The 24,089-nt window shown below is 43.7% G+C and overlaps 1 long non-coding RNA gene across 4 annotated transcripts in view; it reads left to right on the top strand.

Annotated features, from left to right (window-relative positions):
• The window catches only part of LOC137217934 (uncharacterized), a 905,482-nt gene that overhangs the window by 255,231 nt on the left and 626,162 nt on the right, over positions 1 to 24,089 (top strand). For 3 of the 4 annotated variants that reach the window (XR_010940326.1, XR_010940325.1, XR_010940328.1), the window contains one exon: positions 13,314 to 13,391. This is a non-coding gene — a long non-coding RNA (uncharacterized lncRNA). Of the gene's footprint in view, positions 1 to 13,313; positions 13,400 to 24,089 lie in introns of all 4 variants that reach the window. The other variant, XR_010940327.1, reaches the window with a different exon arrangement.

Raw genomic sequence — 24,089 nt, 5'->3', positions numbered from 1 at the left:
TTCATTTTCCGAAGAAATTGCAAACTGGGCCAAACAGGAGGTTAAAGGCACTGACTCTCCAAGTGGGGAGAGTGTTAGTAAAGCGTCTGGAATGTTGCACCCGAGTACCAGGGGACGAAAACTGAGACACATTTGAACACGTTTCCCGATCACACGTTGGATCATACTCTGGGTTCCACATGCATGTTTTAGCTGAAGGAAGAATCCCTTAAACCTGGAGAGTTGAGAACCGTGGAATGGGTACCATGCAATATGACTTCAAAGGGTCTGCATTTGCTCACCGAACCTCACCAATCCTTTCACTGCTGCGTTTATGCCACTGTACACACACTTGATTCTCTTTCGGAGACATATAAATCCATAGGTTTTAAGATTCTTACTAGTCAGGTATATTCTTAGGCGTTTAATATGGGGTGTTGAGTCCACTTCGTTGAGCAAGCAGTAGCTCTTGCCTATTACATATTTGGCTTATGGAAAGGTATCTGTGCTAATTTCAATCTCTGGTTTTATGCAGCACCCCAACTCACCTTTCCCCTTAAGCAAGCATAAGTTGGTTTTCTACATTTGAGACCCTATTCTGTTTTGTAATTCAGTTCCTGTGTAGCCAAGTTTACATTCCGTGTATTAGTGATATCTTATGATGTTTCTTTTTCTGTGTGACATATTTTACTTACAATCATCGTACCTGAATCCACTCATTATGCTGCTATGGGCCTGATGACATAGATTTAATTGCTGAGTGATATTGCATTGTACGTTAGTACCACAACTTCTTTATCCATTTTTCGCTTTCTGTGATATTGAACTTGTACCGTAAACGAGGTTCTTGTAAACAGAGCTGTCCCAAACTTTGGGGTGGCTGTGTCTTTTTGATTTTAATTTCCCTAAGCTATAGGACCATAAGTGGAAGTGCCCTAGGCTCTGTTGCTTTGTTTTTTAGATGTTTCAGGAAACACCATACACTTCTCCAGAGTGGCTGTTGGCAATTTACATCCCGCCCATCAGCATAAGAAGGCTCCCAGTTCTCCATGGACTGTCCTGCCTTTCTGGATTTTACACTTTTTTCAGATGGCCCTTTTGACCGGGGGGCAGTGAGACTTCATTGTAGTGCAGATTTCCTTTGCAAGCTTGCTTGGTTGGCCAAAAAGGGCGTATGCGTTTTTTCCTGAATATATTCAGGAAAAAACGCATACGCCCTTTTTGGCCAAGTGCATCATTGTGGACGTTCTGCCTCTTTTCCTATGCTTTACATGCAATTCCAGTCTACCTCCTGAAATCGGTTTCCTGCAATTCTGCCCCGCTTTCAAGTCCTCTTGGCAGCCTTACTTCAATATATTTTTGGACGATAGCTGTCATGTATAACTCTGCAGGTTTGTGAATTACAGGGCCCCTGAGCTCCTTTCTTCAACTCGCTTTCTTGTGAGCTGGCCGCAACACCGCAGGATTGCTTCAGGCCCTAGTGTGGTTCCGGCATGCCTCGCTGAGCCTTTGGTTAATTCCTCTTCCTGGTGGGAAATGAGAGTTAAATTTGCCCGTCCAGACACCTCCAGCTAGTCTCTCATTGGTTCTCCCTATTCCTGTTCATTTTCCGCAGAAATTGCAAACTGGGCCAAACAGGAGGTTAAAGGCACTGACTCTCCAAGTGGGGAGAGTGTTAGTAAAGCGTCTGGAATGTTGCACCCGAGTACCAGGGGATGAAAACTGAGACACATTTGAACACGTTTCCCGATCACACGTTGGATCATACTCTGGGTTCCTCATGCATGTTTTACCTGAAGGAAGAATCCCGTAAACCTGGAGAGTTGAGAACCATGGAATGGGTACCATGCAATATGACTTCAAAGGGTCTTCATTTGCTCACCGAACCTCACCAATCCTATCACTGCTGCGTTTATGCCGCTGTACACACGCTTGATTCTCTTTCGGAGACATATAAATCAATAGGTTTTAAGATTCTTACTAGTCAGGTATATCCTTAGGCGTTTAATATGGGGTGTTGAGTCCACTTCGTTGAGCAAGCAGTAGCTCTTGTCTATTACATATTTGTCTTATGGAAAGGTATCTGTGCTAATTTCAATCTCTGGTTTTATGCAGCACCCCAACTCACCTTTCCCCTTAAGCAAGCATAAGTTGGTTTTCTACATTTGAGACCCTATTCTGTTTTGTAATTCAGTTCCTGTGTAGCCAAGTGTACATTCCGTGTATTAGTGATATCTTATGATGTTTCTTTTTCTGTGTGACATATTTCACTTAGAATCATCGTACCTGAATCCACTCATTATGCTGCTATGGGCCTGATGACATAGATTTAATTGCTGAGTGATATTGCATTGTACGTTAGTACCACAACTTCTTTATCCATTTTTCGCTTTCTGTGATATTGAACTTGTACCGTAAATGAGGTTCCTGTAAACAGAGCCGTCCCAAATTTTGGGGTGGCTGTGTCTTTTTGATTTTAATTTCCCTAAGCTATAGGACCATAAGTGGAAGTGCCCTAGGCTCTGTTGCTTTGTTTTTTAGATGTTTCAGGAAACACCATACACTTCTCCAGAGTGGCTGTTGGCAATTTACATCCCGCCCATCAGCCTAACTAGGCTCCCAGTTCTCCATGGCCTGTCCTGCCTTTCTGGGTTTTACACTTTTTTCAGATGGCCCTTCTGACCGGGGGGCAGTGAGACTTCATTGTAGTGCAGATTTCCTTTGCAAGCTTGCTTGGTTGGCCAAAAAGGGCGTATGCGTTTTTTCCTGAATATATTCAAGAAAAAACGCATACGCCCTTTTTGGCCAAGTGCATCATTGTGGACGTTCTGCCTCTTTTTCTATGCTTTACATGCAATTCCAGTCTACCTCCTGAAATCGGTTTCCTGCAATTCTGCCCCGCTTTCAAGTCCTCTTGGCAGCCTTACTTCAATATATTTTTGGACGATAGCTGTCATTTATAACTCTGCAGGTTTGTGAATTACAGTGCCCCTGAGCTCCTTTCTTCAACTCGCTTTCTTGTGAGCTGGCCGCAACACCGCAGGATTGCTTCAGGCCCTAGTGTGGTACTGGCATGGCATGCTGAGCCTTTGGTTAATTCCTCTTCCTGGTGGGAAATGAGAGTTAAATTTGCCCGTCCAGACACCTCCAGCTAGTCTCTCATTGGTTCTCCCTATTCCTGTTCATTTTCCGAAGAAATTGCAAACTGGGCCAAACAGGAGGTTAAAGGCACTGACTCTCCAAGTGGGGAGAGTGTTAGTAAAGCGTCTGGAATGTTGCACCCGAGTACCAGGGGACGAAAACTGAGACACATTTGAACACGTTTCCCGATCACACGTTGGATCATACTCTGGGTTCCACATGCATGTTTTAGCTGAAGGAAGAATCCCTTAAACCTGGAGAGTTGAGAACCGTGGAATGGGTACCATGCAATATGACTTCAAAGGGTCTGCATTTGCTCACCGAACCTCACCAATCCTTTCACTGCTGCGTTTATGCCACTGTACACACACTTGATTCTCTTTCGGAGACATATAAATCCATAGGTTTTAAGATTCTTACTAGTCAGGTATATTCTTAGGCGTTTAATATGGGGTGTTGAGTCCACTTCGTTGAGCAAGCAGTAGCTCTTGCCTATTACATATTTGGCTTATGGAAAGGTATCTGTGCTAATTTCAATCTCTGGTTTTATGCAGCACCCCAACTCACCTTTCCCCTTAAGCAAGCATAAGTTGGTTTTCTACATTTGAGACCCTATTCTGTTTTGTAATTCAGTTCCTGTGTAGCCAAGTTTACATTCCGTGTATTAGTGATATCTTATGATGTTTCTTTTTCTGTGTGACATATTTTACTTACAATCATCGTACCTGAATCCACTCATTATGCTGCTATGGGCCTGATGACATAGATTTAATTGCTGAGTGATATTGCATTGTACGTTAGTACCACAACTTCTTTATCCATTTTTCGCTTTCTGTGATATTGAACTTGTACCGTAAACGAGGTTCTTGTAAACAGAGCTGTCCCAAACTTTGGGGTGGCTGTGTCTTTTTGATTTTAATTTCCCTAAGCTATAGGACCATAAGTGGAAGTGCCCTAGGCTCTGTTGCTTTGTTTTTTAGATGTTTCAGGAAACACCATACACTTCTCCAGAGTGGCTGTTGGCAATTTACATCACGCCCATCAGCATAAGAAGGCTCCCAGTTCTCCATGGACTGTCCTGCCTTTCTGGATTTTACACTTTTTTCAGATGGCCCTTTTGACCGGGGGGCAGTGAGACTTCATTGTAGTGCAGATTTCCTTTGCAAGCTTGCTTGGTTGGCCAAAAAGGGCGTATGCGTTTTTTCCTGAATATATTCAGGAAAAAACGCATACGCCCTTTTTGGCCAAGTGCATCATTGTGGACGTTCTGCCTCTTTTCCTATGCTTTACATGCAATTCCAGTCTACCTCCTGAAATCGGTTTCCTGCAATTCTGCCCCGCTTTCAAGTCCTCTTGGCAGCCTTACTTCAATATATTTTTGGACGATAGCTGTCATGTATAACTCTGCAGGTTTGTGAATTACAGGGCCCCTGAGCTCCTTTCTTCAACTCGCTTTCTTGTGAGCTGGCCGCAACACCGCAGGATTGCTTCAGGCCCTAGTGTGGTTCCGGCATGCCTCGCTGAGCCTTTGGTTAATTCCTCTTCCTGGTGGGAAATGAGAGTTAAATTTGCCCGTCCAGACACCTCCAGCTAGTCTCTCATTGGTTCTCCCTATTCCTGTTCATTTTCCGCAGAAATTGCAAACTGGGCCAAACAGGAGGTTAAAGGCACTGACTCTCCAAGTGGGGAGAGTGTTAGTAAAGCGTCTGGAATGTTGCACCCGAGTACCAGGGGACGAAAACTGAGACACATTTGAACACGTTTCCCGATCACACGTTGGATCATACTCTGGGTTCCTCATGCATGTTTTACCTGAAGGAAGAATCCCGTAAACCTGGAGAGTTGAGAACCATGGAATGGGTACCATGCAATATGACTTCAAAGGGTCTTCATTTGCTCACCGAACCTCACCAATCCTATCACTGCTGCGTTTATGCCGCTGTACACACGCTTGATTCTCTTTCGGAGACATATAAATCAATAGGTTTTAAGATTCTTACTAGTCAGGTATATCCTTAGGCGTTTAATATGGGGTGTTGAGTCCACTTCGTTGAGCAAGCAGTAGCTCTTGTCTATTACATATTTGTCTTATGGAAAGGTATCTGTGCTAATTTCAATCTCTGGTTTTATGCAGCACCCCAACTCACCTTTCCCCTTAAGCAAGCATAAGTTGGTTTTCTACATTTGAGACCCTATTCTGTTTTGTAATTCAGTTCCTGTGTAGCCAAGTGTACATTCCGTGTATTAGTGATATCTTATGATGTTTCTTTTTCTGTGTGACATATTTCACTTAGAATCATCGTACCTGAATCCACTCATTATGCTGCTATGGGCCTGATGACATAGATTTAATTGCTGAGTGATATTGCATTGTACGTTAGTACCACAACTTCTTTATCCATTTTTCGCTTTCTGTGATATTGAACTTGTACCGTAAATGAGGTTCCTGTAAACAGAGCCGTCCCAAATTTTGGGGTGGCTGTGTCTTTTTGATTTTAATTTCCCTAAGCTATAGGACCATAAGTGGAAGTGCCCTAGGCTCTGTTGCTTTGTTTTTTAGATGTTTCAGGAAACACCATACACTTCTCCAGAGTGGCTGTTGGCAATTTACATCCCGCCCATCAGCCTAACTAGGCTCCCAGTTCTCCATGGCCTGTCCTGCCTTTCTGGGTTTTACACTTTTTTCAGATGGCCCTTCTGACCGGGGGGCAGTGAGACTTCATTGTAGTGCAGATTTCCTTTGCAAGCTTGCTTGGTTGGCCAAAAAGGGCGTATGCGTTTTTTCCTGAATATATTCAAGAAAAAACGCATACGCCCTTTTTGGCCAAGTGCATCATTGTGGACGTTCTGCCTCTTTTTCTATGCTTTACATGCAATTCCAGTCTACCTCCTGAAATCGGTTTCCTGCAATTCTGCCCCGCTTTCAAGTCCTCTTGGCAGCCTTACTTCAATATATTTTTGGACGATAGCTGTCATTTATAACTCTGCAGGTTTGTGAATTACAGTGCCCCTGAGCTCCTTTCTTCAACTCGCTTTCTTGTGAGCTGGCCGCAACACCGCAGGATTGCTTCAGGCCCTAGTGTGGTTCCGGCACGGCAGGCTGAGCCTTTGGTTAATTCCTCTTCCTGGTGGGAAATGAGAGTAAAATTTGCCCGTCCAGACACCTCCAGCTAGTCTCTCATTGGTTCTCCCTATTCCTGTTCATTTTCCGAAGAAATTGCAAACTGGGCCAAACAGGAGGTTAAAGGCACTGACTCTCCAAGTGGGGAGAGTGTTAGTAATGCATCTGGAATGTTGCACCCGAGTACCAGGGGATGAAAACTGAGACACATTTGAACACGTTTCCCGATCACACGGTGGATCATACTCTGGGTTCCACATGCATGTTTTATCTGAAGGAAGAATCCCTTAAACCTGGAGAGTTGAGAACCATGGAATGGGTACCATGCAATATGACTTCAAAGGGTCTGCATTTGGTCACCAATCCTCACCAATCCTATCACTGTTGCGTTTATGCCGCTGTACACACGCTTGATTCTGTTTCAGAGACATATAAATCCATAGGTTTTAAGATTCTTACTAGTCAGGTATATTCTTAGGCGTTTCATATGGGGTGTTGAATCCACTTCGTTGAGCAAGCAGTAGCTCTTGCCTATTACATATTTGGCTTATGGAAAGGTATCTGTGCTAATTTCAATCTCTGGTTTTATGCAGCACCCCAACTCACCTTTCCGCTTAAGCAAGCATAAGTTGGTTTTCTACATTTGAGACCCTATTCTGTTTTGTAATTCAGTTCCTGTGTAGGCAAGTTTACATTCCGTGTATTAGTGATATCTTATGATGTTTCTTTTTCTGTGTGACTTATTTCAATTAGAATCATCGTACCTGAATCCACTCATTATGCTGCTACTGGCCTGATGACATACATTTCATTGCTGAGTGATATTGCATTGTACGTAAGTACCACAACATTTTTATCCATTTTTCGCATTCTGCGATATTGAACTTGTACCGTAAACGAGGTTCTTGTAAACAGAGCTGTCCCAAACTTTGGGGTGGCTGTGTCTTTTTCATTTTAATTTCCCTAATCTATAGGACCATAAGTGGAAGTGCCCTAGGCTCTGTTGCTTGTTTTTTAGATGTTTCAGGAAACACCATACACTTCTCCAGAGTGGCTGTTGGCAATTTACATCCCGCCCATCAGCATAAGAAGGCTCCCAGTTCTCCATGGCCTGTCCTGCCTTTCTGGATTTTACACTTTTTTCAGATGGCCCTTTTGAACGGGGGGCAGTGAGACTTCATTGTAGTGCAGATTTCCTTTGCAAGCTTGCTTGGTGGGCCAAAAAGGGTGTCTGCATTTTTTCCTGAGTATATTCAGGAAAAAACGCATACGCCCTTTTTGTCCAAGTGCATCATTGAGTACGTTCTGCCTCTTTTCCTATGCTTTACATGCAATTCCAGTCTACCTCCTGAAATCGGTTTCCTGCAATTCTGCCCCGCTTTCAAGTCCTCTTGGCAGCCTTACTTCAATATATTTTTGGACGATAGCTGTCATGTATAACTCTGCAGGTTTGTGAATTACAGGGCCCCTGAGATCCTTTCTTCAACTCGCTTTCTTGTGAGCTGGCCGCAACACCGCAGGATTGCTTCAGGCCCTAGTGTGGTTCCGGCATGGCTCGCTGAGCCTTTGGTTAATTCCTCTTCCTGTTGGGAAATGAGAGTTAAATTTAACCGTCCAGACACCTCCAGCTAGTCTCTCATTGGTTCTCCCTATTCCTGTTCATTTTCCGCAGAAATTGCAAACTGGGCCCAACAGCAGGTTAAAGGTACTGACTCTCCAAGTGGGGAGAGTGTTAGTAAAGCGTCTGGAATGTTGCACCCGAGTACCAGGGGACGAAAACTGAGACACATTTGAACACGTTTCCCGATCACACGGTGGATCATACTCTGGGTTCCACATGCATGTTTTAGCTGAAGGAAGAATCCCTTAAACCTGGAGAGTTGAGAACCATTTAATGGGTACCATGCAATATGACTTCAAAGGGTCTGCATTTGCTCACCGAACCTCACCAATCCTATCACTGCTGCGTTTATGCCGCTGTACACACACTTGATTCTCTTTCGGAGACATATAAATCCATAGGTTTTAAGATTCTTACTAGTCAGGTATATTCTTAGGCGTTTAATATGGGGTGTTGAGTCCACTTCGTTGAGCAAGCAGTAGCTCTTGTCTATTACATATTTGTCTTATGGAAAGGTATCTGTGCTAATTTCAATCTCTGGTTTTATGCAGCACCCCAACTCACCTTTCCCCTTAAGCAAGCATAAGTTGGTTTTCTACATTTGAGACCCTATTCTGTTTTGTAATTCAGTTCCTATGTAGACAAGTTTACATTCTGTGTATTAGTGATATCTTATGATGTTTCTTTTTCTGTGTGACTTATTTCACTTAGAATCATCGTACCTGAATACACTCATTATGCTGCTACTGGCCTGATGACATAGATTTCATTGCTGAGTGATATTGCATTGTACGTAAGTACCACAACTTCTTTATCCATTTTTCGCTTTCTGCGATATTGAACTTGTACCGTAAATGAGGTTTTTGTAAACAGAGCCGTCCCAAACTTTGGGGTGGCTGTGTCTTTTTGATTTTAATTTCCCTAAGCTATAGGACCATAAGTGGAAGTGCCCTAGGCTCTGTTGCTGTGTTTTTTAGATGTTTCAGGAAACACCATACACTTCTCCAGAGTGGCTGTTGGCAATTTACATCCCGCCCATCAGCATAAGAAGGCTCCCAGTTCTCCATGGACTGTCCTGCCTTTCTGGATTTTACACTTTTTTCAGATGGCCCTTTTGAACGGGGGGCAGTGAGACTTCATTGTAGTGCAGATTTCCTTTGCAAGCTTGCTTGGTGGGACAAAAAGGGTGTCTGCGTTTTTTCCTGAATATATTCAGGAAAAAACGCATACGCCCTTTTTGGCCAAGTGCATCATTGAGGACGTTCTGCCTCTTTTCCTATGCTTTACATGCAATTCCAGTCTACCTCCTGAAATCGGTTTCCTGCAATTCTGCCCCGCTTTCAAGTCCTCTTGGCAGCCTTACTTCAATATATTTTTGGACGATAGCTGTCATTTAGAACTCTGCAGGTTTGTGAATTACAGGGCCCCTGATTTCCTTTCTTCAACTCGCTTTCTTGTGAGCTGGCCGCAACACCGCAGGATTGCTTCAGGCCCTAGTGTGGTTCCGGCATGGCTCGCTGAGCCTTTGGTTAATTCCTCTTCCTGGTGGGAAATGAGAGTTAAATTTGACCGTCCAGACTCCTCCAGCTAGTCTCTCATTGGTTCTCCCTATTCCTGTTCATTTTCCGCAGAAATTGCAAACTGGGCCAAACAGGAGGTTAAAGGCACTGACTCTCCAAGTGGGGAGAGTGTTAGTAAAGCGTCTGGAATGTTGCACCCGAGTACCAGGGGATGAAAACTGAGACATATTTGAACACGTTTCCCGATCACACGTTGGATCATACTCTGGGTTCCACATGCATGTTTTAGCTGAAGGAAGAATCCCTTAAACCTGAAGAGTTGAGAACCATGGAATGGGAACCCTGCAATATGACTTCAAAGGGTCTGCATTTGCTCACCGAACCTCACCAATCCTATCACTGTTGCATTTATGCCGCTGTACACATGCTTGATTCTCTTTCAGAGACATATAAATCCATAGGTTTTAAGATTCTTACTAGTCAGGTATATTCTTAGGCGTTTAATATGGGGTGTTGAGTCCACTTCGTTGAGCAAGCAGTAGCTCTTGCCTATTACATATTTGGCTTATGGAAAGGTATCTGTGCTAATTTCTATCTCTGGTTTTATGCAGCACCCCAACTCACCTTTCCCCTTAAGCAAGCATAAGTTGGTTTTCTACATTTGAGACCCTATTCTGTTTTGTAATTCAGTTCCTGTGTAACCAAGTTTACATTCCGTGTATTAGTGATATCTTATGATGTTTCTTTTTCTGTGTGACTTATTTCACTTAGAATCATCGTACCTGAATCCACTCATTATGCTGCTACTGGCCTGATGACATACATTTCATTGCTGAGTGATATTGCATTGTACGTAAGTACCACAACTTCTTTATCCATTTTTCGCTTTCTGTGATATTGAACTTGTACCGTAAACGAGGTTCTTGTAAGCAGTGCCATCCCAAACTTTGTGGTGGCTGTGTCTTTTTGATTTTAATTTCCCTAAGCTATAGGACCATAAGTGGAAGTGCCCTAGGCTCTGTTGCTTTGTTTTTTACATGTTTCAGGAAACACCATACACTTCTCCAGAGTGGCTGTTGGCAATTTACATCCCGCCCATCAGCATAACAAGGCTCCCAGTTCTCCATGACCTGTCCTGCCTTTCTGGATTTTACACTTTTTTCAGATGGCCCTTTTGACCGTGGGGCAGTGACACTTCATTGTAGTGCAGATTTCCTTTGCAAGCTTGCTTGGTTGGCCAAAAAGGGCCTATGCGTTTTTTCCTGAATATATTCAGGAAAAAACGCATACGCCCTTTTTGGCCAAGTGCATCATTGTGGACGTTCTGCCTCTTTTCCTATGCTTTACATGCAATTCCAGTCTACCTCCTGAAATCGGTTTCCTGCAATTCTGCCCCGCTTTCAAGTCCTCTTGGCAGCCTTACTTCAATATATTTTTGGACGATAGCTGTCAAGTATAACTCTGCAGGTTTGTGAATTACAGGGCCCCTGAGCTCCTTTCTTCAACTCGCTTTCTTGTGAGCTGGCCGCAACACCGCAGGATTGCTTCAGGCCCTAGTGTGGTTCCGGCATGGCTCGCTGAGCCTTTGGTTAATTCCTCTTCCTGGTGGGAAATGAGAGTTAAATTTAACCGTCCAGACACCTCCAGCTAGTCTCTCATTGGTTCTCCCTATTCCTGTTCATTTTCCGCAGAAATTGCAAACTGGGCCCAACAGCAGGTTAAAGGTACTGACTCTCCAAGTGGGGAGAGTGTTAGTAAAGCGTCTGGAATGTTGCACCCGAGTACCAGGGGACGAAAACTGAGACACATTTGAACACGTTTCCCGATTACACGGTGGATCATACTCTGGGTTCCACATGCATGTTTTAGCTGAAGGAAGAATCCCTTAAACCTGGAGAGTTGAGAACTATGGAATGGGTACCATGCAATATGACTTCAAAGGGTCTGCATTTGCTCACCGAACCTCACCAATCCTATCACTGCTGCGTTTATGCCGCTGTACACACACTTGATTCTCTTTTGGAGACATATAAATCCATAGGTTTTAAGATTCTTACTAGTCAGGTATATTCTTAGGCGTTTAATATGGGGTGTTGAGTCCACTTCGTTGAGCAAGCAGTAGCTCTTGTCTATTACATATTTGTCTTATGGAAAGGTATCTGTGCTAATTTCAATCTCTGGTTTTATGCACCACCCCAACTCACCTTTCCCCTTAAGCAAGCATAAGTTGGTTTTCTACATTTGAGACCCTATTCTGTTTTGTAATTCAGTTCCTGTGTAGCCAAGTTTACATTCCGTGTATTAGTGATATCTTATGATGTTTCTTTTTCTGTGTGACATATTTCACTTAGAATCATCGTACCTGAATCCACTAATTATGCTGCTATGGGCCTGATGACATAGATTTCATTGCTGAGTGATATTGCATTGTACGTAAGTACCACAACTTCTTTATCCATTTTTCGCTTTCTGCGATATTGAACTTGTACCGTAAACGAGGTTCTTGTAAACAGAGCTGTCCCAAACTTTGGGGTGGCTGTGTCTTTTTGATTTTAATTTCCCTAAGCTATAGGACCATAAGTGGAAGTGCCCTAGGCTCTGTTGCTTTGTTTTTTAGATGTTTCAGGAAACACCATACACTTCTCCAGAGTGGCTGTTGGCAATTTACATCCCGCCCATCAGCATAAGAAGGCTCCCAGTTCTCCATGGACTGTCCTGCCTTTCTGGATTTTACACTTTTTTCAGATGGCCCTTCTGACCGGGGGGCAGTGAGACTTCATTGTAGTGTAGATTTCCTTTGCAAGCTTGCTTGGTTGGCCAAAAAGGGCGTATGCGTTTTTTCCTGAATATATTCAGGAAAAAACGCATACGCCCTTTTTGGCCAAGTGCATCATTGTGGACGTTCTGCCTCTTTTCCTATGCTTTACATGCAATTCCAGTCTACCTCCTGAAATCGGTTTCCTGCAATTCTGCCCCGCTTTCAAGTCCTCTTGGCAGCCTTACTTCAATATATTTTTGGACGATAGCTGTCATGTATAACTCTGCAGGTTTGTGAATTACAGGGCCCCTGAGCTCCTTTCTTCAACTCGCTTTCTTGTGAACTGGCCGCAACACCGCAGGATTGCTTCAGTCCCTAGTGTGGTTCCGGCATGGCTCGCTGAGCCTTTGGTTAATTCCTCTTCTTGGTGGGAAATGAGAGTTAAATTTGCCCGTCCAGACACCTCCAGCTAGTCTCTCATGTGTTCTCCCTATTCCTGTTCATTTTCCGCAGAAATTGCAAACTGGGCCAAACAGGAGGTTAAAGGCACTGACTCTCCAAGTGGCGAGAGTGTTTGTAAAGCGTCTGGAATGTTGCACCCGAGTACCAGGGGACGAAAACTGAGACACATTTGAACACGTTTCCCGATCACACGTTGGATCATACTCTGGGTTCCTCATGCATGTTTTACCTGAAGGAAGAATCCCTTAAACCTGGAGAGTTGAGAACCATGGAATGGGTACCATGCAATATGACTTCAAAGGGTCTTCATTTGCTCACCGAACCTCACCAATCCTATCACTGCTGCGTTTATGCCGCTGTACACACGCTTGATTCTCTTTCGGAGACATATATATCCATAGGTTTTAAGATTCTTACTAGTCAGGTATATTCTTAGGCGTTTAATATGGGGTGTTGAGTCCACTTCGTTGAGCAAGCAGTAGCTCTTGTCTATTACATATTTGGCTTATGGAAAGGTATCTGTGCTAATTTCAATCTCTGGTTTTATGCAGCACCCCAACTCACCTTTCCCCTTAAGCAAGCATAAGTTGGTTTTCTACATTTGAGACCCTATTCTGTTTTGTAATTCAGTTCCTGTGTAGCCAAGTTTACATTCCGTGTATTAGTGATATCTTATGATGTTTCTTTTTCTGTGTGACTTATTTCACTTAGAATCATCATACCTGAATCCACTCATTATGCTGCTACTGGCCTGATGACATAGATGTCATTGCTGAGTGATATTGCATTGTACGTAAGTACCATAACTTCTTTATCCATTTTTCGCTTTCTGTGATATTGAACTTGTACCGTAAACGAGGTTCTTGTAAACCGAGCTGTCCCAAACTTTGGGGTGGCTGTGTCTTTTTGATTTTAATTTCCCTAATCTATAGGACCATAAGTGGAAGTGCCCTAGGCTCTGTTGCTTTGTTTTTTAGATGTTTCAGGAAACACCATACACTTCTCCAGAGTGGCTGTTGGCAATTTACATCCCGCCCATCAGCATAAGAAGGCTCCCAGTTCTCCATGGCCTGTCTTTCCTTTCTGGATTTTACACTTTTTTCAGATGGCCCTTTTGACCGTGGGGCAGTGAGACTTCATTGTAGTGCAGATTTCCTTTGCAAGCTTGCTTGGGTGGCCAAAAAGGGCATATGCGTTTTTTCCTGAATATATTCAGGAAAAAACGCATACGCGCTTTTTGGCCAAGTGCATCATTGTGGACGTTCTGCCTCTTTTCCTATGCTTTACATGCAATTCCAGTCTACCTCCTGAAATCGGTTTCCTGCAATTCTGCCCCGCTTTCAAGTCCTCTTGGCAGCCTTACTTCAATATATTTTTGGATGATAGCTGTCATGTATAACTCTGCAGGTTTGTGAATTACAGTGCCCCTGAGCTCCTTTCTTCAACTCGCTTTCTTGTGAGCTGGCCGCAACACCGCAGGATTGCTTCAGGCCCTAGTGTGGTACTGGCATGGCACGCTGAGCCTTTGGTTAATTCCTCTTCCTGGTGGGAAATGAGAGTTAAATTTGCCCGTCCAGACACCTCCAGCTAGTCTCTCATTGGTTCTCCCTATTCCTGTTCATTTTCCGAAGAAATTGCAAACTGGGCCAAACAGGAGGTTAAAGGCACTGACTCTCCAAGTGGGGAGAGTGTTAGTAAAGCGTCTGGAATGTTGCACCCGAGTACCAGGGGACGAAAACTGAGACACATTTGAACACGTTTCCCGATCACACGTTGGATCATACTCTGGGTTCCACATGCATGTTTTATCTGAAGGAAGAATCCCTTAAACCTGGAGAGTTGAGAACCGTGGAATGGGTACCATGCAATATGACTTCAAAGGGTCTGCATTTGCTCACCGAACCTCACCAATCCTTTCACTGCTGCGTTTATGCCACTGTACACACACTTGATTCTCTTTCGGAGACATATAAATCAATAGGTTTTAAGATTCTTACTAGTCAGGTATATCCTTAGGCGTTTAATATGGGGTGTTGAGTCCACTTCGTTGAGCAAGCAGTAGCTCTTGTCTATTACATATTTGGCTTATGGAAAGGTATCTGTGCTAATTTCAATCTCTGGTTTTATGCAGCACCCCAACTCACCTTTCCCCTTAAGCAAGCATACGTTGGTTTTCTACATTTGAGACCCTATTCTGTTTTGTAATTCAGTTCCTGTGTAGCCAAGTTTACATTCCGTGTATTAGTGATATCTTATGATGTTTCTTTTTCTGTGTGACATATGTTACTTACAATCATCGTACCTGAATCCACTCATTATGCGGCTATGGGCCTGATGACCTAGATTTAATTGCTGAGTGATATTGCATTGTACGTTAGTACCACAACTTCTTTATCCATTTTTCGCTTTCTGTGATATTGAACTTGTACCGTAAACGAGGTTCTTGTAAACAGAGCTGTCCCAAACTTTGGGGTGGCTGTGTCTTTTTGATTTTAATTTCCCTAAGCTATAGGACCATAAGTGGAAGTGCCCTAGGCTCTGTTGCTTTGTTTTTTAGATGTTTCAGGAAACACCATACACTTCTCCAGAGTGGCTGTTGGCAATTTACATCCCGCCCATCAGCATAAGAAGGCTCCCAGTTCTCCATGGACTGTCCTGCCTTTCTGGATTTTACACTTTTTTCAGATGGCCCTTTTGACCGTGGGGCAGTGAGACTTCATTGTAGTGCAGATTTCCTTTGCAAGCTTGCTTGGTTGGCCAAAAAGGGCGTATGCGTTTTTTCCTGAATATATTCAGGAAAAAACGCATACGCCCTTTTTGGCCAAGTGCATCATTGTGGACGTTCTGCCTCTTTTCCTATGCTTTACATGCAATTCCAGTCTACCTCCTGAAATCGGTTTCCTGCAATTCTGCCCCGCTTTCAAGTCCTCTTGGCAGCCTTACTTCAATATATTTTTGGACGATAGCTGTCATGTATAACTCTGCAGGTTTGTGAATTACAGGGCCCCTGATCTCCTTTCTTCAACTCGCTTTCTTGTGAGCTGGCCGCAACACCGCAGGATTGCTTCAGGCCCTAGTGTGGTTCCGGCATGCCTCGCTGAGCCTTTGGTTAATTCCTCTTCCTGGTGGGAAATGAGAGTTAAATTTGCCCGTCCAGACACCTCCAGCTAGTCTCTCATTGGTTCTCCCTATTCCTGTTCATTTTCCGCAGAAATTGCAAACTGGGCCAAACAGGAGGTTAAAGGCACTGACTCTCCAAGTGGGGAGAGTGTTAGTAAAGCGTCTGGAATGTTGCACCCGAGTACCAGGGGACGAAAACTGAGACACATTTGAACACGTTTCCCGATCACACGTTGGATCATACTCTGGGTTCCTCATGCATGTTTTACCTGAAGGAAGAATCCCGTAAACCTGGAGAGTTGAGAACCATGGAATGGGTACCATGCAATATGACTTCAAAGGGTCTTCATTTGCTCACCGAACCTCACCAATCCTATCACTGCTGCGTTTATGCCGCTGTACACACGCTTGATTCTCTTTCGGAGACATATAAATCAATAGGTTTTAAGATTCTTACTAGTCAGGTATATCCTTAGGCGTTTAATATGGGGTGTTGAGTCCACTTCGTTGAGCAAGCAGTAGCTCTTGTCTATTACATATTTGTCTTATGGAAAGGTATCTGTGCTAATTTCAATCTCTGGTTTTATGCAGCACCCCAACTCACCTTTCCCCTTAAGCAAGCATAAGTTGGTTTTCTACATTTGAGACCCTATTCTGTTTTGTAATTCAGTTCCTGTGTAGCCAAGTGTACATTCCGTGTATTAGTGATATCTTATAATGTTTCTTTTTCTGTGTGACATATTTCACTTAGAATCATCGTACCTGAATCCACTCATTATGCTGCTATGGGCCTGATGACATAGATTTAATTGCTGAGTGATATTGCATTGTACGTTAGTACCACAACTTCTTTATCCATTTTTCGCTTTCTGTGATATTGAACTTGTACCGTAAATGAGGTTCCTGTAAACAGAGCCGTCCCAAATTTTGGGGTGGCTGTGTCTTTTTGATTTTAATTTCCCTAAGCTATAGGACCATAAGTGGAAGTGCCCTAGGCTCTGTTGCTTTGTTTTTTAGATGTTTCAGGAAACACCATACACTTCTCCAGAGTGGCTGTTGGCAATTTACATCCCGCCCATCAGCCTAACTAGGCTCCCAGTTCTCCATGGCCTGTCCTGCCTTTCTGGATTTTACACTTTTTTCAGATGGCCCTTCTGACCGGGGGGCAGTGAGACTTCATTGTAGTGCAGATTTCCTTTGCAAGCTTGCTTGGTTGGCTAAAAAGGGCGTATGCGTTTTTTCCTGAATATATTCAGGAAAAAACGCATACGCCCTTTTTGGCCAAGTGCATCATTGTGGACGTTCTGCCTCTTTTTCTATGCTTTACATGCAATTCCAGTCTACCTCCTGAAATCGGTTTCCTGCAATTCTGCCCCGCTTTCAAGTCCTCTTGGCAGCCTTACTTCAATATATTTTTGGACGATAGCTGTCATTTATAACTCTGCAGGTTTGTGAATTACAGTGCCCCTGAGCTCCTTTCTTCAACTCGCTTTCTTGTGAGCTGGCCGCAACACTGCAGGATTGCTTCAGGCTCTAGTGTGGTACTGGCATGGCACGCTGAGCCTTTGGTTAATTCCTCTTCCTGGTGGGAAATGAGAGTAAAATTTGCCAGTCCAGACACCTCCAGCTAGTCTCTCATTGGTTCTCCCTATTCCTGTTCATTTTCTGCAGAAATTGCAAACTGGGCCAAACAGGAGGTTAAAGGCACTGACTCTCCAAGTGGGGAGAGTGTTAGTAAAGCGTCTGGAATGTTGCACCCGAGTACCAGGGGACGAAAACTGAGACACATTTGAACACGTTTCCCGATCACACGTTGGATCATACTCTGGGTTCCACATGCATGTTTTAGCTGAAGGAAGAATCCCTTCAACCTGGAGAGTTGAGAACCGTGGAATGGGTACCATGCAATATGACTTCAAAGGGTCTTCATTTGCTCACCGAACCTCACCAATCCTTTCACTGCTGCGTTTATGCCACTGTACACACGCTTGATTCTCTTTCGGAGACATATAAATCCATAGGTTTTAAGATTCTTACTAGTCAGGTATATTCTTAGGCGTTTAATATGGGGTGTTGAGTCCACTTCGTTGAGCAAGGAGTAGCTCTTGTCTATTACATATTTGGCTTATGGAAAGGTATCTGTGTTAATTTCAATCTCTGGTTTTATGCAGCACCCCAACTCACCTTTCCCCTTAAGCAAGCATAAGTTGGTTTTCTACATTTGAGACCCTATTCTGTTTTGTAATTCAGTTCCTGTGTAGGCAAGTTTACATTCCGTGTATTAGTGATATCTTATGATGTTTCTTTTTCTGTGTGACTTATTTCACTTAGAATCATCGTACCTGAATCCACTCATTATGCTGCTACTGGCCTGATGACATAGATTTCATTGCTGAGTGATATTGCATTGTACGTAAGTACCACAACTTCTTTATCCATTTTTTGCTTTCTGCGATATTGAACTTGTTCCGTAAACGAGGTTCTTGTAAACAGAGCCGTTCCAAACTTTGGGGTGGCTGTGTCTTTTTGATTTTAATTTCCCTAATCTATAGGACCATAAGTGGAAGTGCCCTAGGCTCTGTTGCTTTGTTTTTTAGATGTTTCAGGAAACACCATACACTTCTCCAGAGTGGCTGTTGGCAATTTACATCCCGCCCATCAGTCTAACTAGGCTCCCAGTTCTCCATGGCCTGTCCTGCCTTTCTGGATTTTACACTTTTTTCAGATGGCCCTTCTGACCGGGGGGCAGTGAGACTTCATTGTAGTGCAGATTTCCTTTGCAAGCTTGCTTGGTTGGCCAAAAAGGGCGTATGCGTTTTTTCCTGAATATATTCAGGAAAAAAAGAATACGCCCTTTTTGGCCAAGTGCATCATTGTGGACGTTCTGCCTCTTTTCCTATGCTTTACATGCAATTCCAGTCTACCTCCTGAAATCGGTTTCCTGCAATTCTGCCCCGCTTTCAAGTCCTCTTGGCAGCCTTACTTCAATATATTTTTGGACGATAGCTGTCATTTATAACTCTGCAGGTTTGTGAATTACAGTGCCCCTGAGCTCCTTTCTTCAACTCGCTTTCTTGTGAGCTGGCCGCAACACCGCAGGATTGCTTCAGGCCCTAGTGTGGTTCCGGCATGGCAGGCTGAGCCTTTGGTTAATTCCTCTTCCTGGTGGGAAATGAGAGTAAAATTTGCCCGTCCAGACACCTCCAGCTAGTCTCTCATTGGTTCTCCCTATTCCTGTTCATTTTCCGAAGAAATTGCAAACTGGGCCAAACAGGAGGTTAAAGGCACTGACTCTCCAAGTGGGGAGAGTGTTAGTAAAGCATCTGGAATGTTGCACCCGAGTACCAGGGGACGAAAACTGAGACACATTTGAACACGTTTCCCGATCACACGGTGGATCATACTCTGGGTTCCACATGCATGTTTTATCTGAAGGAAGAATCCCTTAAACCTGGAGAGTTGAGAACCATGGAATGGGTACCATGCAATATGACTTCAAAGGGTCTGCATTTGCTCACCGAACCTCACCAATCCTATCACTGCTGCGTTTATGCCACTGTACACACGCTTGATTCTCTTTCGTAGACATATCAATCCAAAGGTTTTAAGATTCTTACTAGTCAGGTATATTTTTAGGCGTTTAATATGGGGTGTTGAGTCCACTTCGTTGACCAAGCAGTAGCTCTTCTCTATTACATATTTGGCTTATGGAAAGGTATCTGTGCTAATTTCAATCTCTGGTTTTATGCAGCACCCCAACTCACCTTTCCCCTTAAGCAAGCATAAGTTGGTTTTCTACATTTGAGCCCCTATTCTGTTTTGTAATTCAGTTCCTGTGTAGGCAAGTTTACATTCCGTGTATTAGTGATATCTTATGATGTTTCTTTTTCTGTGTGACTTATTTCACTTAGAATCATCGTACCTGAATCCACTCATTATGCTGCTACTGGCCTGATGACATAGGTTTCATTGCTGAGTGATATTGCATTGTACGTTAGTACCACAACTTCTTTATCCATTTTTCGCTTTCTGTGATATTGAACTTGTACCGTAAATGAGGTTCCTGTAAACAGAGCCGTCCCAAATTTTGGGGTGGCTGTGTCTTTTTGATTTTAATTTCCCTAAGCTATAGGACCATAAGTGGAAGTGCCCTAGGCTCTGTTGCTTTGTTTTTTAGATGTTTCAGGAAACACCATACACTTCTCCAGAGTGGCTGTTGGCAATTTACATCCCGCCCATCAGCCTAACTAGGCTCCCAGTTCTCCATGGCCTGTCCTGCCTTTCTGGGTTTTACACTTTTTTCAGATGGCCCTTCTGACCGGGGGGCAGTGAGACTTCATTGTAGTGCAGATTTCCTTTGCAAGCTTGCTTGGTTGGCCAAAAAGGGCGTATGCGTTTTTTCCTGAATATATTCAGGAAAAAACGCATACGCCCTTTTTGGCCAAGTGCATCATTGTGGACGTTCTGCCTCTTTTTCGATGCTTTACATGCAATTCCAGTCTACCTCCTGAAATCGGTTTCCTGCAATTCTGCCCCGCTTTCAAGTCCTCTTGGCAGCCTTACTTCAATATATTTTTGGACGATAGCTGTCATTTATAACTCTGCAGGTTTGTGAATTACAGTGCCCCTGAGCTCCTTTCTTCAACTCGCTTTCTTGTGAGCTGGCCGCAACACCGCAGGATTGCTTCAGGCCCTAGTGTGGTACTGGCATGGCACGCTGAGCCTTTGGTTAATTCCTCTTCCTGGTGGGAAATGAGAGTTAAATTTGCCCGTCCAGACACCTCCAGCTAGTCTCTCATTGGTTCTCCCTATTCCTGTTCATTTTCCGAAGAAATTGCAAACTGGACCAAACAGGAGGTTAAAGGCACTGACTCTCCAAGTGGGGAGAGTGTTAGTAAAGCGTCTGGAATGTTGCACCCGAGTACCAGGGGACGAAAACTGAGACACATTTGAACACGTTTCCCGATCACACGTTGGATCATACTCTGGGTTCCACATGCATGTTTTATCTGAAGGAAGAATCCCTTAAACCTGGAGAGTTGAGAACCGTGGAATGGGTACCATGCAATATGACTTCAAAGGGTCTGCATTTGCTCACTGAACCTCACCAATCCTATCACTGCTGCGTTTATGCCACTGTACACACACTTGATTCTCTTTCGGAGACATATAAATCCATAGGTTTTAAGATTCTTACTAGTCAGGTATATTCTTAGGCGTTTAATATGGGGTGTTGAGTCCACTTCGTTGAGCAAGCAGTAGCTCTTGTCTATTACATATTTGGCTTATGGAAAGGTATTTGTGCTAATTTCAATCTCTGGTTTTATGCAGCACCCCAACTCACCTTTCCCCTTAAGCAAGCATAAGTTGGTTTTCTACATTTGAGACCCTATTCTGTTTTGTAATTCAGTTCCTGTGTAGCCAAGTGTACATTCCGTGTATTAGTGATATCTTATTATGTTTCTTTTTCTGTGTGACTTATTTCACTTAGAATCATCGTACCTGAATCCACTCATTATGCTGCTACTGTCCTGATGACATACATTTCATTGCTGAGTGATATTGCATTGTACGTAAGTACCACAACTTCTTTATCCATTTTTCGCTTTCTGCGATATTGAACTTGTACCGTAAAAGAGCTTCTTGTAAACAGAACCGTCCCAAACTTTGGGGTGGCTGTTTCTTTTTGATTTTAATTTCCCTAAGCTATAGGACCATAAGTGGAAGTGCCCTAGGCTCTGTTGCTTTGTTTTTTAGATGTTTCAGGAAACACCATACACTTCTCCAGAGTGGCTGTTGGCAATTTACATCCCGCCCATCAGCATAAGAAGGCTCCCAGTTCTCCATGGTCTGTCCTGCTTTTCTGGATTTTACACTTTTTTCAGATGGCCCTTTTGACCGGGGGGCAGTGAGACATCATTGTAGTGCAGATTTCCTTTGCAAGCTTGCTTGGTTGGCCAAAAAGGGCGTATGCGTTTTTTCCTGAATATATTCAGGATAAAAAGAATACGCCCTTTTTGGCCAAGTGCATCATTGTGGACGTTCTGCCTCTTTTCCTATGCTTTACATGCAATTCCAGTCTACCTCCGGAAATCGGTTTCCTGCAATTCTGCCCCGCTTTCAAGTCCTCTTGGCAGCCTTACTTCAATATATTTTTGGACGATAGCTGTCATTTATAACTCTGCAGGTTTGTGAATTACAGTGCCCCTGAGCTCCTTTCTTCAACTCGCTTTCTTGTGAGCTGGCCGCAACACCGCAGGATTGCTTCAGGCCCTAGTGTGGTTCCGGCACGGCAGGCTGAGCCTTTGGTTAATTCCTCTTCCTGGTGGGAAATGAGAGTAAAATTTGCCCGTCCAGACACCTCCAGCTAGTCTCTCATTGGTTCTCCCTATTCCTGTTCATTTTCCGAAGAAATTGCAAACTGGGCCAAACAGGAGGTTAAAGGCACTGACTCTCCAAGTGGGGAGAGTGTTAGTAAAGCGTCTGGAATGTTGCACCCGAGTACCAGGGGACGAAAACTGAGACACATTTGAACACGTTTCCCGATCACACGGTGGATCATACTCTGGGTTCCACATGCATGTTTTATCTGAAGGAAGAATCCCTTAAACCTGGAGAGTTGAGAACCATGGAATGGGTACCATGCAATATGACTTCAAAGGGTCTGCATTTGCTCACCGAACCTCACCAATCCTATCACTGCTGCGTTTATGCCGCTGTACACACGCTTGATTCTCTTTCGTAGACATATCAATCCATAGGTTTTAAGATTCTTACTAGTCAGGTATATTTTTAGGCGTTTAATATGGGGTGTTGAGTCCACTTCGTTGAGCAAGCAGTAGCTCTTGTCTATTACATATTTGGCTTATGGAAAGGTATCTGTGCTAATTTCAATCTCTGGTTTTATGCAGCACCCCAACTCACCTTTCCCCTTAAGCAAGCATAAGTTGGTTTTCTACATTTGAGACCCTATTCTGTTTTGTAATTCAGTTCCTGTGTAGGCAAGTTTACATTCCGTGTATTAGTGATATCTTATGATGTTTCTATTTCTGTGTGACTTATTTCACTTAGAATCATCGTACCTGAATCCACTCATTATGCTGCTACTGGCCTGATGACATAGATTTCATTGCTGAGTGATATTGCATTGTACGTAAGTACCACAACTTCTTTATCCATTTTTTGCTTTCTGCGATATTGAACTTGTACCGTAAACGAGGTTCTTGTAAACAGAGCCGTTCCAAACTTTGGGGTGGCTGTGTCTTTTTGATTTTAATTTCCCTAATCTATAGGACCATAAGTGGAAGTGCCCTAGGCTCTGTTGCTTTGTTTTTTAGATGTTTCAGGAAACACCATACACTTCTCCAGAGTGGCTCTTGGCAATTTACATCCCGCCCATCAGTCTAACTAGGCTCCCAGTTCTCCATGGCCTGTCCTGCCTTTCTGGATTTTACACTTTTTTCAGATGGCCCTTTTGACCGGGGGGCAGTGAGACTTCATTGTAGTGCAGATTTCCTTTGCAAGCTTGCTTGGTTGGCCAAAAAGTGCGTATGCGTTTTTTCCTGAATATATTCAGGAAAAAAAGAATACGCCCTTTTTGGCCAAGTGCATCATTGTGGACGTTCTGCCTCTTTTCCTATGCTTTACATGCAATTCCAGTCTACCTCCGGAAATCGGTTTCCTGCAATTCTGCCCCGCTTTCAAGTCCTCTTGGCAGCCTTACTTCAATATATTTTTGGACGATAGCTGTCATTTATAACTCTGCAGGTTTGTGAATTACAGTGCCCCTGAGCTCCTTTCTTCAACTCGCTTTCTTGTGAGCTGGCCGCAACACCGCAGGATTGCTTCAGGCCCTAGTGTGGTTCCGGCACGGCAGGCTGAGCCTTTGGTTAATTCCTCTTCCTGGTGGGAAATGAGAGTAAAATTTGCCCGTCCAGACACCTCCAGCTAGTCTCTCATTGGTTCTCCCTATTCCTGTTCATTTTCCGAAGAAATTGCAAACTGGGCCAAACAGGAGGTTAAAGGCACTGACTCTCCAAGTGGGGAGAGTGTTAGTAAAGCGTCTGGAATGTTGCACCCGAGTACCAGGGGACGAAAACTGAGACACATTTGAACACGTTTCCCGATCACACGGTGGATCATACTCTGGGTTCCACATGCATGTTTTATCTGAAGGAAGAATCCCTTAAACCTGGAGAGTTGAGAACCATGGAATGGGTACCATGCAATATGACTTCAAAGGGTCTGCATTTGCTCACCGAACCTCACCAATCCTATCACTGCTGCGTTTATGCCGCTGTACACACGCTTGATTCTCTTTCGTAGACATATCAATCCATAGGTTTTAAGATTCTTACTAGTCAGGTA

The sequence above is a fragment of the Pseudorca crassidens genome, assembly GCF_039906515.1.
Source record: "Pseudorca crassidens isolate mPseCra1 chromosome 1 unlocalized genomic scaffold, mPseCra1.hap1 SUPER_1_unloc_2, whole genome shotgun sequence".
Lineage (NCBI taxonomy): Eukaryota > Metazoa > Chordata > Mammalia > Artiodactyla > Delphinidae > Pseudorca > Pseudorca crassidens.
Note: the sequence above shows the minus strand (reverse complement) of the source record. Positions and strands in the feature narration are given on the sequence as shown.